The sequence below is a fragment of the Solanum pennellii genome, chromosome 6, assembly GCF_001406875.1.
Source record: "Solanum pennellii chromosome 6, SPENNV200".
In the NCBI taxonomy this organism is placed as follows: Eukaryota; Viridiplantae; Streptophyta; class Magnoliopsida; order Solanales; family Solanaceae; genus Solanum; species Solanum pennellii.
This window is the reverse complement of record NC_028642.1, coordinates 1,444,091-1,463,831: the sequence shown is the minus strand read 5'-3', so window position 1 is coordinate 1,463,831 and position 19,741 is coordinate 1,444,091. Positions and strand designations below refer to the sequence as shown.

The following is a 19,741-nucleotide window of genomic DNA, read 5'->3' as shown; positions in this document are numbered from 1 at the left end:
CAAATTTAGCCTCAATATAAGTAAGCAATTCAATAATGAAAGTGCATATCTAGATATTTTATTTGATCTCAATTAATAATTAAATATTTATTGGGTTTTATTTGCCCTGATTTCTTACCATAAATAGATTTTCCTTTTAGAAAAAGGTTTTGGATTGACTAATCATTTTTCTAGTAGGAAAAGGTTTAGGACTCTATAAATAGAGACATGTTCCTTCTAACTTAATCAGCATTCACAATGTAGTCTTAACGGCTTTGAGTGTTTTGGTTAGAGGGAGAATTTATGGGTCACAAGCTTGACACGTTATCACTTGTGTGAACCTCCCATGTATTCTGAGTGAATTTGGTTGAGGTTGTTTCTCTCTGTATTTTGTACTCTCATATTTATAGTGGATTGCTCATCTCCTTTGTGGACGTAGGTCGATTGACCGAACCACGTTAAATCTTTGTGTCTTTTGGTATATTTCTCGTTGTCTTCTTACTCGTGGTCTTTTGAGGTTTGCTTTGCTAGCTTCCGCGTTACACCTGCTTATTTTCAATCCTAACAATATTTCGACTCATCTTCAATATATTTAGTAGACACTCTTTATTGACGCACACATAAAATTTGAAGGTATGCCACAAGGTTATCTGAGTTCACAGATATTTTTGTGCTTATCCCTTTCTTCAAGAGTTGGCGTTCAGTGTAATCCACCTACACATAAATGATTGTTTTGTAAGCTGAAATATTGAACTGATAAAGAGCGAGATCATGAGTAAAAATGTCCAAGTGTGTAGTGATTGTTTTGTAAGTTGAAATATTGAACTGATAAAGAGCGAGATCATGAGTAGAAATGTCTAAGTGTGTACTAGTTAGATTGTTTAATTATTTGTTGAGATCTAGTTATACATATTTATCTATGTATTAATTAATGCATTTTCTTTTTTTCTTTGTTTAAAAAAAACTTAAAGCAACAACAAAAAATTATGATCAGATAGATAAAATTTTATATCCTTAATTAAAAAATTCAAATTCAAGCACCGAATATGAAATTCTTTATCTAGAGAATAAGTATTTTCTTGTTGAAATAAGCTTTGCAAACTAAATTCAAATGAATAGAAATCTCACTATGAATATCAATAAAGGAGGGGGAAAAACATAAAACAAATAATGTAGATACTATTCTTGGTTAAATTAGTGAATTTTTTAGGGGTGCCTCTCAAATATTGCCACGCAACACATATTAAAGTATGTAGGCCCTTTATGATTAACTAAAGGAGGGTCAATGAGGTAGAAATAGGCCCTATTGGTCACTTTTTGATCTTGTATTTGAAAAATAATCTTGATACTAAAATAATGCTTATGAATTTTGAATTTTTTAATAATACAATGAAATGGTTTGAAATTTCTTAATTGAAACTAGAGCTTGGGAAAAGAAAAGTTCCTTATTGAAAAATCCTTGGAAAGTTTCCTTGTTTTTTTTTCTTTTCAAAAATAATATTTAGAGAACATTTTATTTATTGAACTCACACACACACACAAAAATATATATATATATATTTAGCTTCGTCTATGTGGTGCCATCACAAATTAGAATTCTATTTTAGTTTATTTATTTATAAAATTAATCTTTCCTTTCATAAAAAGTTGCAATTTTTATGAAAAGTTATGACTTTAACGAATAGTTGTGACTTTTATGAAAAGTTGCGACTTTAATGAAAAGTTATGATCTTTTCGAAAAGTTGTAACTTTTCCATAATAGTTATAACATTTCTGATAGGGGCACAATAAACATCTGTTTGCACTAACCTTTGTTATCTCTAAATAGAGGGATTTCCTCTGATTTTAACACAAAAAAAGTTCTGAACCTCCTCTTCTCCTCCTCCTCCTCCTCCTTTTCTTCACAATTAAATATTTGTACACTTTGCTCCTACTGAGTGACTCATTGACACTACGGCTGATGTTACTGATCCTGGTGTGTATTTTTACAATCATTGATTTATAATTTATACTTATGTTATTAAGAATAAATTATTAGATGTAATAATTTTCCTTTTTTCTTTACGTAATTACTTTTTGCTAGTACGTAATCTTGTAGGTAAGATAATATAGTGTTTTTGTTTTAATGTCTAATAGGTTTAAGTAGTATTTTATAAATTTCATGATATTAAATTCTCGTCCGAAGTGTGGATAATTTTACTAGTTTCGAAAACTAATAAAATAATTTTGCTGATAAATTACTTTAAGGTAATAAATTTTTTGAATAATATGTCGTTAATTTATTACCAGAAAAAAATAATTAGACATGAATTTTATTGTTCAGAGGTGAAAAGTTGATCAAATATGCTTTTAAGTCATTTTTATATTTGAGACTGTTTGATAAAGTTAAAATAACTTAAACAAGTTAAAAATGGTTTTTTTTTTTTAAAAAAAGTTAAAAACTAAAAGTAGGACGTCTTCTACTTTTTATTTTTTGATTTAAAAGTTTTTTTTTGTTAATCTAAACGGGCTCTTAATCTGCTATATATACAACAATCTATATATACAACAATAGTCGTCCTTGTAAATTTATTATTAATTCTACGGATTTTTTTTGGGTAAATTACATAAATCTCATACTTTTAATATAAAATTACAATCTATCCCGAATAAATTTTTAATTATATTAATTCGTTAAAAATTAAAAAGTCTAGATACAATAATTGAAGCTTGGATACATTAATATGTAGCTCAGATATATTAAATACTGTCTTGGATACATTAAAAACTAGCTCAGATACATAATATGTAGCTCGAATACATTAAATATTGAATCTGATACATTAAATACTGACTCAGATACATTACTATGCAGCTCGGATACATTGAAGAAATAAAAGATTTTGGAGATTACTAAAAGTAACAGGGGATAATGAAAATAAATGAAACAAAATGTGTGCATTTTTGTAATTTCTCCTTTTTTATTTAAAAATATTTTTTTATATTAAAAAATATACACCAAAAAAACTTTGCAACATTCTTTTCTTTTTATCAAATAATAATAATGAGTTCGATTACAAAAAAAAATTATATAGTATAGTTGAATCCACAAGCTAGTATACTCCCTATATGACACAAAAAATAATTTGAAATGTAAAATCACCTAACTCAAGATCGATGTACGATAATATTGGAATTGTTAAATACTGACAAATATATACGAGACAATTTGCTAAATGCTAATAATAAGAATATGAAAGACCAAAGTATATATAATGAAGAACAAAATTAAGATATATTTAGTAAAAAAATAATTTGAAGTTCTTTTTCTATACGTACACTATATAACAAGATCAAACTCATTTTGATTCAAATTTATCCTAAATTTTGGATTCGCCTTTATCGGTCACCATAGGAGATCGACAAATCGGACATGTAGAATGTGAATGCAACCACATATCAATACACTCCACATGAAATGCATGGCTACACTTAGGTAATTTTCTACAAACATCTTCATCTTCTAATAAACTCAAACAAATTATACATTCCAACTCCTCATTACTTTCTTCTTTGTATATAAACAAAGGAATCGAAGAAATCATCGATCTTTCGAGACCCTTCGTTGGAAAATTACTAGCAAAGCTAGTATTATCAACAATATTAAAGGAATGAAAATTATGAAAAGGGGAAGAGAGTGAATTTCGAGTGCTCCTTCGTCGAGTTTGAACCAAGAACCATTTGGCATAAATATGTAGAAGTAAAATAAAGAGAATTACTAAAAGAAGTGATATTATTGCTGCTAGCATAATGTTGCTATTATAAGATAAGATATTATGGATGATGTTCTTTAGTGAGTTGAAAGTAATTTGTGGAAATGGAAGAGAAGAAGAAGTGAACATTTTGGTTTTGTTAAGTGAGATGGGGTGATGAGAAAAAGTGAAACCAAAGAGGGGTTTTAATATGTATAAGATTGAAAAATAGAGAGATGCTAGAATATGGTAAAGATTTATGAATAAAAAACATGTGGATTTAATAATATTTTGTTTGGTTTGTTTTATGTATCCTAATTTAATCCAACATAAAGTTTAAAAATGTAAAAATATATTTTTATTTTTGTTGTTTAAATTAAGATTACGTTTAATAGGTGTGTTTGCTCTAGAGAGAGATTAAAAAAAATTGAAATATTTCTTTAGAAAAACAAGTTCTTTAAAAACGAGGTAAATGACGTTCCTAATAGAAGTAAGAAAAAACAAATTCTATAAGTATCATTTTACATTAATGGCGTATTTGCCACCTTCTAACACACTTCTTTTTCACACCTCTTAGCCCCTATCATCATTGCCGTCGTCCATAGTATGTATTTGCTTAACTATATATAAATGTATTTAAGATAATATTTTTTTTTACACTGAACATAAGTAAATAAGTAAGAAACAGTTCACTTATTTTTCTCAAAAATATTTACCTATCTCTTTTTATATTTAGTAATTCTCTAAATTTCATATTTTCTAGGTGTCTTTTTTTAAGATCACAACTCGCGAAACTCATAGAATATATATTTTGGTATATTAAACATATCATCCGTTTAAAACATAAAAATCCAAGAATCTCCATTAATTCTTTTTAAAAAAATATTATGTTAAATAACTAAGACACGTAAACTCAAACGAAATTATTCATTTCATTCACAAGGTCAAAGGAGAATCCCTTGGTTCAAGGAACTTAGAAATAGATGCATGAGAAAGAGTTTGAAAGAACAGTAAAAAGGGGGCCAGAAATAAAGGTCTCGTGAAGGGAACGGCAGTTTACTGTGGGAATGATTATATTATTGGATCCAATATTTTATACTATAGTTTATTTTGTACCATTTAATTATTTATTTTAGTGCCAATAGAAGATCCCAATATGTCACATGTATCCCAAGATCTTCTTTTATTAATTTACTTGTTTGTAAGTTTGAAGATGCAACAAAAATAAAAATGAATTTTGAAGTATAGCAATTATATATATCTCATGGATGAATATTTAAGTGTACATGGTAGTTCTATTAATTACATTACATCGATAGTTATTGCTATTAAAGTGAGTTGTATAGAATCTTGCGTCAGTTTTAAATTAAATTAAAGTATGATCTAATTGTTATAACGGACTAATAGAAATAAGTGTATTACAAGACTTGACAAGTTTGTTCCTTTGCCTCGTAACAACACATAACTTAGAAATATATAATTTGAAATTTGAGAAACAGTTTTTTAAGTTTTATATCAAAATATCTTTTGTTTCACTTCAAATCTTTTTTTTTTTTTTACAAATTCCAACCAATTCATATCCAAAGCATACTAAGATTCAATTACATCCATATCAATAAATATGTTTGTTGGGTTATAGTAGGTTCAATATAGATACATCCAATGATCTAAAGAGTTGGGAGTGTAGCATAACTTATTATTAGCTTCATAGATCCCACGTGAATATGTGGTATAGAGAAGACAGATATGCTATTAATTAAGTTTACACTATGAAATATTTATATTAAAATTTGACTAAATTATGATTTGAATGTTGTAGATTTATTTTTGATCAAAAAAAATGTCACTCATGTGGTTTGAATTTTAATTTAAAACAGAGAAATCATAATCATTCTATCAGAATCACTCATGTGACTTGAATTTTAATTAAAAACAAAGAAATTATAATCATCCTATCACAATTCAGGTTAGATTTCTATATGTGAACCACTACTTATTTAGCCCTTATTTTGGGGGTGACTATATATTTATGTTCCACCTTTTCTTGCATGTTTTAAGTAAAGCTCAATCTAGGATCTACTAGATATGGCTTGTGAACCCCTCACCAAATCCATAGGCAAAGTCTATATTGGGTTAAAAGTGGAAGATTTATTCAAAAGGTTCCTTAGATTGGGTCAAGGCCTATAAACATTTTTTTTTGTTGACTATCTTAGCATGGACTAGATATAAAGAACAATCACTATGAAGAATTTAACTTTAATGGATGTGTTATGTACAAGGAATTCTTACTTAATCATTTTTTATTTCTTTCGTGTTTGATATATGCAAGTAATTAAAAGTTATTATTTTAAAAGTATATATATATATATATATATATATATATATATATATATATAGTATTGGGTGATACTTTTAAAATTTAAAGGTTATATTATGATTTTTATAATGATCTAAAGTTAATACGGATCAAATATTTATGGATTTCTGTAACTATTAGCACATCAAGCTTTTACTGTTAGATTTTAAATCTCTAATACCTCGATCGCCTTTGCAGAGCTAGAGAGGTTGTAGGGGATTCATATGCACCTCTTTTATACGAAAATCGCTTAATATATATATATAAAAGATTAAAATACTTCGTATGTATATATAGTAAATGATGCACATGTTGGTGAAAACGTTATATCCACTCCTTCTTAGAAAAAATAATTAGTAATTTCTTAATTATTTATTTTCTTCTATTCCATATGCAAATAAACTTTTTTTTTGTGTGTGTATATCAAAAAAAAGTATTATCAGTATGGGATGTGGCAGGGGCTCTAGGGTGGGGATGGGGTGTTTTTTAGGGGATGGAGGGGTGGGATTTGGGGTTTAGGGGTAGGGGTAGGTGTGGTGGAGGTAGGGGTTCGGGGTCGGACCGGGTAGCCAAGGGTGGGTGTGGGTAGTGGGATTGGGGTTGAGCAGGAGAAATGCGACTTGTCTTTTCTATGTTTGATATATGGTAGATATTTTTTTATTTTTTTCAATGAATTTGTTTTTTCCAAATAAAATATTTTATTAATTTTTGACCAATCGAACAGAAAAAATATGAAAATATTTCACTACTCTAAGATATCATAAATCTGAAAATACACATGAAAAATTAGATATATATTATAATATTTAAACGTCTGAATATGAATACACATCTGATTAAATATAATGAATTTCAATTTATGTGCATTTGACAAGAAAATAAACACTACACAGGAGCTTAGTTCTCAAACCGTTTCAATAAAATCAGATGCCTTTTTTTAAAAACATGATTCAGAAATGTCACCTGATAATATTATGAATACTATGTACAAATGCAAAAAGATTATGATACAGTGATAATGATGATTGATGATGAAATAGAAATAGGTAATAATGAAACACCATCTACATTGAGAAGGTGGTTTCCCCTAGTTTTTATCAGTAACATAATGATACTATGCTTTTCATGAGTGTAAGATTTAGTATATTCTAATTTTTATCAATTTATTAAAATATATATATATATACATATGAATTTTTTGTAAAATTAACGAATACATGTACACTTCAGTGGAGCTGAGCAGAGTTAATTTAGTTGGGATAAACCATCTTTATCAGATTAATTTGACAAATCATAGAAGAGTAGGGTGTGGATATTTTTTACTCAAATTAAGAATACTGATGGTTAAATGTAAAAGGGTCCTACCTTTTAAGCATACCTTCAATGGAGTTAAAAGAAATGCATTAACATTTCATAAAAAATACACTAGGGGTTGTTCGGTAAAGTGTACTAATACAATGTAAAATAGAGTATATTAGTAATGTATGTATTAGTTATATTTGAATTAATTATACATAAATTATTTTTACACATTATTTGATTTGGTGCTTTAAAAATAAAATGCATTGTGTTAAAAAAATTATTTACAAAGATGTTCTTTACTATTATAGTGGAAAAAATATTAAAAAAAGGTATTGAAGGGCAACTGGGTCTTTAATTGAGTTAATGTATTCATTAAAAAGCATTACTATGCTAATACTTAAAAAATCATGGTATTAGCAATACACATCTTAATGCACAATAAAGTGTATACATAGGTTGAAAAAGAGTATCAAACAAGCAATAGTAATACACAACGCTAATGCATGCATAAAATAATGTTTTATGATGGAGATCTCTTTATAAAGTGTATTAGTAAAACTTGCATTAGTAATGCTTGTATTAGAGCCTGTTTGGATTGACTTTTGACTTATGACTTAGCAGTCAAAAGCCATAAGTTAGGAATCTTAACTTATAGTTTTTGATTTATTTTTGTTATTTTAACTTTAAAATAAGTGCTTATAAGTACTTTTTAACTTTACCCAAACATTTCAAAACTGCTTAAATGTTATTTTGACTTAAAAGCACCTAAAAAAAGTCAATTCAAACAGACACTTAGTTATGCTTGCATTAGTAATACACAAATTAATTTTTATGTATTATTTAATTTGATGTATTATAAATAATATGTATTATACAAATATATTTATTTATAAAACTATCTTCCATAATCATGTTGAAAAGAATATAATAGAAATTCTGAGGATTAATTGTATCTTTCATAGTCAAATTATGACTCTGCTCTTTTAATTAAATATGTAATTTAGATAAATACAAAGTGTACTTTTTTTAATAGTTTGTACATCATAGTATTCGATACCTTCTTAAAGCAAAATTAATACATAAATGAATAATCATACATTAATGTAATATTTTCTGAAAATGGGCCTTCTAAAACTTTAGGGCCTAAGGTCAAGGCCATAGCGACCTCCCTTCCCAACCAACCCTGATTAAAAGATGGAAAAACTAGATAATTAGTCATACTTCACAATTATACATACTATCGTTATTTATACTTTCAAAATGATATGTATTTTATTATAAATATGAGTAAAATATACTTAGAGATATGTGTTTTTATTATCAGATATATAAAAATAGGGAGAAAGGCAAGCGAGATTCGTATCTATCCTAGATGCATGTGAATCACACTAGATACACGTATCTGTATATATATGGAGTGATTCACATGTATGTAGAATACTAAATATATGAAAGAGTGGCAAGAGCCAGGAGAGAGGCGAGGGAGGTTAGCGAAATTTGCTATATATCTCAAATACATGCGAATCCACTTGGATACATTGTATTACACGTACAGAAATCCAATGTATTAGTATTGCAAAAAGGTTTTAATGTACACATTAGTAAGATTAAAGACACAATTATCCCTCATGACCTATTCTACACCCTTTCTACCATATTTGTGAATGGTGTTTTTGTACATAAATATATTTTAAATTTTTTATGCAATTCAGATTATTTTAATACACCAAATATTGCATAAAAAAAAAATCTCAACATAACTAATATAAATATAAGTAATACAAACATTGTTAATATACTATAATTCAATACTATTCTCATGCACCCTATTAAACGATCCCTATGGAAACACTAATAATTTCTATCATACAACTTACGCCATATGAGTAACATAGTCCATTCATTATTTAAAGATATTTTTAGCAACAACAATAACATATGTAGCGTAATCTTACATGTGAGATATGAGGGTAGAGAGTGAATAAATCTTATCATTACATCGTGAAGATAGAAAAATTATTTAAAAAAAATATCTTCTCAAAAATACAATAAATTCAAGTACAAAGAAGAAAAGAGACTAAAATTTCAAAGGGAAACTTACATAAATATACTATAATAAAATAATATTTATCATTTATAGCAATAATATTTTTTTTTCACTTGATCACTTTTAATTCATTTATAATACAAGTTTAACACATATTACAAAGAACAATTTATTATTCACATATAATACAAATTTTAATGATGAATAATACATTTATCACACATTTTAATACACTTATAATACAATGTGACAATTTTTTACCAAACAAACATGATATATTTCAAAAAATAATTATAATTCATATATATATATTGCATACATAATTCACTTTTAATACATATTATAAATTTAACAAAGCATTGCTATAAATAATAATAAACAAAAAGTATCGCTAAAATCGATAATTATTTTTTAAAATATATTAATTTATACAATTTTTCCAATTTCAAACACCCCTTGTTGGGGGTCATTCTTGCACATCCATTCGAGCCACAAGATTGGGCCTAAAAACTGGACCCAAGTCGAACTAACATTTTAGGCCCATCAGTGATCCACATATCTCACATCTCTAGGGTTTGCTATATAGTTGATCTGAACCCTAATTTTATCATCTTCCATCACTGCCGTATTTGAAATATTCTCTCTGTCAAGTGAAGAGAACTCTCCGATCATCACCAATTCAGAATGAGAGCTAAGGTAACATCAATTTCATAGCACGAAATCTCTCCATTTTCACTTGTTCTGTAAGTTTTTTATGCTCAATTTTGTCAATTTTTTTTTTTTGGTTTTATTCAGTGGAAGAAGAAGCGTATGAGGAGGTTGAAGAGGAAGCGCCGAAAGATGAGACAGAGATCGAAGTAGAACTACATTCTGCAGTTCTCAACGGTCTATTTATGCTTATCGTCTTCTTTAGGCTTATGCTGTTTAAGTTTTAGTTTGAAACCTCCAGTAACATTTTGAGTTTTGAATTTGTTCTAGTTACACCGAATTCAAATTTTTGGTATCCGATTTTGGCTATGGATTTATGCTTCTTATTATTTGTGCTATTTCGCTCTATTTTATTTACGTCATTCCTATTTCTTTGTTTGACTTGTCTGCATTTATATATATGTGAAAATATGCTTTACTTGAGCTGATCGGCTTTTGGAAACAACTTCCTCCGCGCTAGGTTTGATTAATGTTTGCACACACTCTATCTTCGTCAGACTCCACCTGTGATTACACTGGGAATGTTGCTTATATAATTGTATTTAAACTTTAAACTATAGCATAAACTTTAAACTATAGCATATTTATGTTTTTCATTTCAGTGCTTATATCGTTTGGCAATCTTTTGCCGCATTGTTTGTCTAATTTAAAGTTCAATTAATGTTTGATCATTATGGAGTGCAGACATTTCTTACGTATTTTGATCCCAAAAAAATGGTGCATCAGTATGCTTTATGCTGAGTCCATTTTAGATGGATATTTGAATTTGCTTCCATCCCGTAGTGAAAACTTGCCTATTTGAACTGTAATTTAGTGAAGTCCAGTTTTTGACTAATGACTAGTTTGAAGTGTGTGTTGTGGTTTGGTTGCCTAGCATCTGAGTTCCTAAACCTGTTCTGATGTGGTTTAACTTGTAAGTTCATGTAGCAGACATTGATTGATTTGAGCAATATGGGCAGTGAGTATATATGTAGTTGACCTTGATCTTATTTGTGAGCAGATTGAGGTTAGTACTATTTTGAAACTGGACCTTAGTTTTTCCTTTACCAGGATGGGAAATGAGATCTACGTTACAGTCTAAGCTTAGTAGTCGCACCTGTAATGCACTATTCGGCAATGAACAGACATATATTGTTAAGTGTCGTGATCGTAATGTTGTCTTGTATAAGGTGACATGACACTGTTCTGTGCTATTTGGCATGTACCCTTGCCTATGGTATGGTAATGCGAGGGCTTAGAAAGTTCACTTGTCCTTTTGTTTTACTGCACTAGTGCTATTTTTTATGGTCCCAGATGATCATTCCTTTTATAGAGTAGTCGAAGGTCGTGTTTTCTGGGTCTAAGTGGTTGTTGCATTGCATTATGTGCGTGTATCCCCAAGCAGACAAAGTTAATTCCTTGTTTCTATTTTTATCGGCTTAGTTAATGTCTCGAAGTTGCTCCTAGCGCTTTGGTTTAGTTGCAGAAGAGCGCACCATATGTGATGTGTGAGTTAAGTGCATCACATAACTCACACATATATTAAGAAAGTTCTAATTAAGCTATCGCTGCTGCACCTTTGATCTTACTATTAGTCCCTGCATTAAACACAAGATTTCAGTTCTGTATGAAGCAAATGAATTTCTAAATGTAATAATGCATCTTTTGTGCACTTTGTGTCAAATAAGTAGGATCCAATATGGGTAAAAATTTGACAGTATTCTTTGATATTTACCAGAAATGTATAAATTCTTTTTTTGTGAATGATTTAACAGAAAAAATGTGTTGTATAAATTAGTAAAAGGGTATAACGTTGACAATTTTACTCATATTTATCGACTAAAATAAATAAGTGTAAAGAAGACAAAATCAATGTTGTAGCTGTTTCAGCTTAAGAAAGATGCTACTCTTATTAACATTTGATAAGAAGAAAATGACCGTACAAATAGTTGTTCCCAGTATCCACACATTTTGAGATCCATATAAACCTTATTTCCAAAATTTAATTTATGAAGGGAAAACAGTTTAAGTCTATTTAAGTAAATTGTCTGTTTATTTTTTAATCAATGTGAGATTTTAATACACTATTATACCCTTTTTATGGGCTTGCTCAATTGGGGCGTGTATTGTATGTTCAAACAAGGATGAACTTGACTATGATATCATATAAAAATATGACATTTCAGTCTAGCTTAATTTCAAAAGTTAGTTCATGATAGAAAGATTGTGCAAGTTCATATAAGCATATTGTCAACCCACTCTAACATCTTACGAAAATGTCACACGACTTAAATAATATTTGAATTACAAAATTAAATCGCTAGGGCATTTCCTAATGTCTTGGCTTGAATTTGATCACATATTCTGAATTATATTTCGAAAACTATCTTATATATTTGATCCTCGAATATTGTCATGTTTCAACAACCTAATTTAGATCAAACTTTTGAGATTTGTACAATTCCACTCATAAAAGTAAAAATAAATAATAATCAAATAAAATAAATGTACACAATTTCAAAAAGTCATAATTTCAACTATTAAATTATAATTATCAACTACGTATGCATGTGAAATTATACTCTTACCATCGAACGATCTAAGAAACTCTCATTAGTCATTTAGAATTCATGACAAAATAGACGTTAAACTCGTATTTCAAAGTTGACAATTTTCATTTTGATGAAACATTAATTCAATAAGCATTTAATTATACCCAATATCCATTCACCTATTTAATTATAATGATGATCTTATATCTTACGTCACATTCTTAAAGATAATACTCTATCTCAATATGCATCATCTATGTGTGTGATTTTGTTAATGCAATCAACTACATTTATATTTAATAAAAAAGACTACCTTATGCATATCGATGACGACTCAAGTGCATCAAATTCAATTACGAAGAAGAATAACGGTGTGACTAAATTTCGAAGACCCGATTCGTCCATTAAGAACCGCGGGATTGGGCTTGGGCCTAATAATAACTGGACCCAAGTTGAATTACATTTTAGGCCCATCAATGATCCCACGTCTTTAGGGTTTACTATATAATTGATCTAAACCCTTTTATCATCTTCTTTCATCACTGCCGCATTTGATATTCTCTCCCTGAGAAGTGAAGAAAACTCTCCGGTCATCACCAATTCAGAATGAGAGCTAAGGTAAAAATGAATTTTGTTGCATTAAATTTCTCCATTCTCACTCATTCCGGAAGTTTTCAATGCTAAATTTTGTCAATTTTTGTTTTCAGTGGAAGAAGAAGCGTATGAGGAGGTTGAAGAGGAAGCGCAGAAAGATGAGACAGAGATCGAAGTAGAACCACATTCCGCAGTTCTCAACGGTTTATCTATGCTTATCGTCTTCTTTAGGCTTATGCTGTTTAAATTTTAGTTTGAAACTCTAGTAACATTTTGAGTTGTTATTTTGTTCTAATTACACCGAATTCAAATTTTATTATCCGATTTTGGCTATGGATTTACGCTTCGTATCTTTTTGCTCTATTTTATTTACATAGCATTCTTCGTTTGAATTGACTGCATTTATATGTTTGTGAAAATATGCTTTAATTGAGCTGAACGTCGCACAATCATATTTAGACTCCACCTATGAGATTACACTCCGTATGTTGTTTATCTAATTGTGAAATTCGCTCATGAGTTATTTGAATTATAGCGTTTTTTAGGTTATTCATTTTAGTGTTTGTATCATGTGGCAATCTTTTGCCGCTTTGGATAAAAGCTAAACTGATGTTGGATTATTATGGAATGCACACATTGATGTTCCTATTGGAGATGATACAAAACTTAGATTATAGTTTTTGAAGTTTGAATTGAAGTTTTAGTGAAGAGCTTTTCACTTCGAGTCATTTTCATGCCATGTGAGTGTGAATCGTGTTTTTGTTGTTTGATGCTTAGCAGCTGAATCCCTAGACATTGTAAGTTCAAGCTGCAGACATGCTTAAATACAGCAATATGGGCTGTGAGTATTTGTGTAGTTGACTTCAAATATGCTTGTGAGATGATTGGGAGTGTAGTGGTAGTTGAAGTATAAACTGAAGAGATGTTTTGAAACTGGACTTTAGTATTTTACCAGGTTGGAAAATGAGATTTGCTCTTCCAGTGTTAGCCTAGTAGGCACACTTGTGATGCACTTCTTGGCAATCGATTGACATATAGTTGAGTGTCGTGAATGTAATGTCTTGTATAGTTGTTGTGACATTGTTCTAGACTAACACGTAACTGAGAGCTATGAGATGGTGTTGATCTTGAAGGTCAAAAGTTTGATCATTTCCCTTGTGCAGACATGGATTATACCCTTTGCTTTTGTATGGTAATTGGTGGGTTTAGAAAGTTCACTTTGCCTTCAATTTTACTGTACACCTTTGATGGAAGTTTTTGGCAATGAATGGATGTATATTCGAGTGTTGTGAAGGTGATGATGTCTTGTGTTGTCCTAGACTGACATATAGCTGTTCTATGAGATGACCTAGATCATCTCAATTAGGGTGAAAGTTTGATTGTTTCCCTGGTGCAAACATGGATAACATACCCTTTACCTTTGGTATGATAATAGGAGGGCTTTGAATATCCACTTTGTACTTAAGCTGTGATGCTCGAGAACTATTTTTGATGTCCTCGGTTGACTATTTTATTAACAGAGTTGAGTAAAAGGTTGTATTCTCCGGGTCTTGCATTTGAAGTTGTTGCATTGCAATGTGTTCGTGTATTTCCAAGCTGACTAATCTAGTTACTTCTGTTTGCTACTAAGTTGGTTCTTTGTTTCCATTTTTATTGGCACAATAATTGGCTCATTTTAGGGTTTTTAGCACTTTGGTTTAGTTATAACATGTGATGTTGACAAAAGGTTGTTATTCTAAGTGATCTCAATCATTATTGATAGAGTTTTGAACCTTACACCATTCCCCTCTAGTTATCTCATATTTTATCCTTGATCGAGTTTTGAACCTTACACCATTGACTTTTAGTTAGACATTATTTCTCATGTTTTATCCTTGATTTGAGTTTTGAACCTTACACCATCGGCTTCTAGTTAGATATTATTTCTCATATTTTATCCTCGATCTCTTGGACATGTGATTTTTAGTACTTAAGACGTGTGAATTATGATACGTTTCTTTGCCTTATATTCCGTGTTTGCAAGTGCAAACGTTTCATGACATTTCTGGAGTAGCACACACCCTAGTGTTCGAAATTCTTGAGTAAATCAAGGTCATTTCACACAACGAAAGGCCAAATTTAAACATTTTTACAATGTTAAATTCCTCATAATTGCATTCTTTATGGACAATCCATAAGTAATGTCATTAGGTCTTGATTCATTATTAGAGAAGCTTGGAAAATTATGGGTAAATTTTTTGACTATATCATTAAATATTTACAGGAAATGTATCATTATATTTTGTGAAGGGTAAATAGTGATTTTGGTCTTTTTAGTTATTGCTTACTTTGATTTTTAGTTCTTGTGTTATTTGACTTGGTATATGCAAGTTTTAATTAAACAAATTGTAACCAAACTTGAACAGAGTTAAATGAGAACTCCCAAGTCCCATCTAATAAAGCTAATAATTGTTTGTTAAATTTGAATGCTTATTCCAAACAAAAAATGGCATAAAGCAATAAAGTTTACAATTTTACTCAGTAAAAATATAATAACTATTAAGAAGCTCAAATCGAGATTATATATTTTGATTTTTTATTTGTTTCAACTTGAGAAAAATGACACACTTATACTCGCTGAACATTTGATAAGAAGAAAATGGCCGTACAAATGGTTGCGGATATAAAAGATGTTCCAAGAATTCATAAATTTCAATCCACTTGAACCTCAGCTTCAAAATTTAAGTAACGATGAGAAGATTGCTCCAGTCTATATAAGTAAATTGTTTGTTCATATTTTTAATTAATATGAGACTTTAATCTACTCTAATTAATACCCTTTTCATGGGCTGGATCAATTGGATTGTGTACCTAAAGTCCAAATGGCAATGAACGTGATTACAATATAAGGTAAAGATATGACATTTGAGTTTTATAAAGTTGTCAATGACTAAAATTATATGGAAAAGTTAACAAATTAGTTACAATTTCTAACTTAATTAGTAAAAACATCTACACTTTAAAGTAATTGTTGAAAATGTCAAAATATCAATGTTTTAGAAAATAATTTGTATTCAAATTTTATTCTCAAAACAGTTCAACTTTGAATCAAATTCTACATTCATTATCCATTTACACTTCTTCCTATGCTTTAGTACCATTAAATTTATTTTTCATCTTTCACTTTTCAATTTTTTTTCGTTCATCAACTTTTCAGTTTTCACCGTCCCCATCATTCATTTTTTTACTTTTTTTTTCTTTCATCAAAATTTCACCATTATTCTCTCTCACCAGACTGGATGAATCGTAGATTCCTTTAACTTTCTTCCAATTATTCAAGTTTGTAACAATTTGTTCAGATCTATCAATTAATCAAGAAATCTTTCAATTGATAAAGATATTTTTGAATTCATCATTTATTTTGCGAGATTTTGTTTTCAAAATCGCACATTATGTTTAGTTTTCGGATTGTATGTATTGAGAATTTTCCGTCATTTTTTTTAATTTTTATGTGAGTTTGTTAACATATTCATCAAATATTTATGTATTTCAGATTTAAAATAATTTTTGTCGATCTTTTTTTATGATATGTTTTTATATTTCAAATTTAGTAGAATCCACAGTAGCATTTAGGTATTGAGTTGTTTCGCAAAAGTATTTGAAAGTATTTTGAATGTTCTGTAGTATATAGTCAAATTTGTTTTTACAAAGTGATAATCTAAATACAAACCTGTATTTTGATTATTGAAAATTGTGAATAAGTACGAAATGAAAGATAAACTAGTTGGTATAAACATATAATGAGCAAATAAAATATAAAACTATTTGACTGATGTAATTATGATGGATACATATATAATGAATACATAAATAAACTGTATTTTGGCTATTTATAGTTGAGAATGAATATAAAATCAAAATATAAATACAAAATTTTATGGCATACATTAGAACGAATACGAAATCAAATCTAAATATAAATTTCATGATATACGTTAAGACAAATATGAAATAAAATCTAAATATAAACTATTTAATATATAAAGTAATATTAAAAATAAGCAAAACAAATTATGGCCTACACTTCAAGTTCACATGCCATATAAAAACAAAACTTACAAGTCACATGCATTGCCTTAGAAAACGAAAGAGTTCACATGCTAGAATATCACCTCCTTATTTATATTCAACATTGTTGAAGTCTCTCACTTCAATTTTTTTCAATGCTATTTTTCTTTTCAGTCTTCGATTTGTAAGGTAAAGTCTGATTTATTTTATTTTGAAGTTTAAATTTTAGTTATTAATTATTATTGTATTGTAAAAATATTTTTTTTAAATAATTATATAAATATTAATAATTATTTTGATATTTAGTTATACATTCTGGTATAATAAAGTATGATGTATTAAAAATTTAAGTTAATTATCATTCTGAAGGAATTTGAAATGATAGCTTAAGAGGAGAGAAAAGTTACTTATTTACACATTACGATAATGTTGAATATTGGTAACATATAAAATAATGTTTTTTATATTCTCACATTCGTTAGTATTTTGAAAATTATAAGTTTAAAGAAATTATTGATATAGCATATGTGTTGTATTACTCCAGACTAATTTCTACTTTAATTGAAAGATAGCTTCCAGAAACACATATCTTTCACCTGCGAACTGGTGAGACTCCCATAACTTTGCAATATTTAGAAATTTTATTTGGAATGGTGATAGATGGTATACTATAATTTTAAATTGCGATAATACTTTAGGAATTTTGAGTAGACAAGAAATGATTTATGAATTAACGGGACGGTTACCTATAATGATTATTTTTCTGGTGTCAGTAGACTATTGATATCTAAATTAAACAAGGATATTGAGAATCTAAATGATATTATTGATCACTCAACTAAGCATAGGGTGCAACACAGGTGTAGATTATATTTATTATGATTTTGTCGTAGGTCAATATTTTCAGATAATCTAATAATAAGTCTAATTTGAACTTTTTGATTAACATAAGAAATTTTAACGTAGAGTCAACACAAACACGGGGAGCAACCACATTATTATATTTGTACAATTGTTGACATGATAAATTCAATAATGTGGCTGATCCCCATGCTTGTGTTGACGTTATGTTTAAATTTCTCATATCAATACAAAAGTTCAAATTAAACTTATTATTAGATTTATCTGAAAATATTGATCCACCACAAAATCGTAATAAATATAATCTAAATCTCTGTTGCACCTTATGCTCAGTTGAATGATTAGTAATATCATTTAAACCATCAATACGCTTAATTAATTTAGATTTTAATAATATATTAACACCAGAAAAAATAAACATTATCGGGTAACTATCCCATTAATTCAAACATCATTTCTTGTCTACCCAAAACTCCTAAAGTATTAGAGCAATTTAAAATTATAGAACTACCATCTATTACCATTCAGAATAAAATTTCTACATCTTGTGAGGTTATGATAGCCTCTTCAGTTCGCATGTGAAAGGTATGTGTTTCTGGACGCCACCTTCCAATTAAAGCATAAATAGTCTGGAGTAATATGACACATATCCTACATCAATAATTCCTTTAAATTTACAATTTTCAAAATATTGACGAATGCGAGGATGTAATTGACGATATCTTATATGTTGCCAAAATTCAACATTATCGCAACGTGTAAATAAACAACTTTTCTCTCCTCTTAAGCTACCATTCCAAATTACTTCCGAATGATAATTAACTGAAATTTTTAATACATCATATTTCATTATACCAGAATGTATTTACATATTTAAAGAATGTATATTTATAATAAAATATTAAAATAATTGTTAATTTTAATATAATTATTAAAAAAAAATATTTTCACAATATAATTATTAATAACAAAATTTTAAATTTTGATATAAAACAAATCTCCAACTTTACCTCACAAATTGAAAACTTTGAAAAAAAAAAGTAAGAAGTTTGAAGTGAGATACTTCACAATGTCGAATATAAATAAGGAGTTTATATCACCACGTGAACTGTTTTTTTTTGTTATAGCAATGCATGTGACTTGTAAGATTTCTTTATATATAGAATGTGAATTTGAAGTGCAGGCCACGATTACAATTTGAAAAAAAAATGTTTTGTTTTAGGAAATTGTTGCTTATTATAAAAAATAATTTTTTTTGGGTAAATTGTTGCCCGTGCGATGGTTTTAATTTTTTTTTAATAAAAAATTCCATAATAAAATCGTTGCATAGGTAGCAATTTTAATTATTTTTTTTTTGAAGTAATCGCTGCCTGGAATTTTTTTAACGGTGTCAATGGCGGTTAAAAATAAACAAGGATTTGCTGTTGAGGAAGCGAGTTGTCCGTTTTTGTAGAAATAAAAATAAATGACCCTTTATGTATTTTTAAAAATTAAAATAACTTTTTTAACTCCGAATTCACATAAAAAGCTATATATATATATATATATATATATATATATATATATATATATATATATATATATA

At 28.5% G+C, this 19,741-nt stretch overlaps 2 long non-coding RNA genes across 2 annotated transcripts; both read left to right on the top strand.

Moving 5' to 3' along the window:
- Positions 1-9,948: 9,948 nt before the first annotated feature.
- On the top strand, positions 9,949-10,459 carry LOC107021233. Its single transcript, XR_001457009.2, has 2 exons — positions 9,949-10,111; positions 10,211-10,459. It is a non-coding gene; the product is annotated as an uncharacterized LOC107021233 (long non-coding RNA).
- Positions 10,460-12,931: 2,472 nt separating this feature from the next.
- On the top strand, positions 12,932-13,598 carry LOC107021232. Its single transcript, XR_001457008.2, has 2 exons — positions 12,932-13,272; positions 13,362-13,598. It is a non-coding gene; the product is annotated as an uncharacterized LOC107021232 (long non-coding RNA).
- The last annotated feature ends 6,143 nt before the right edge of the window (positions 13,599-19,741 follow it).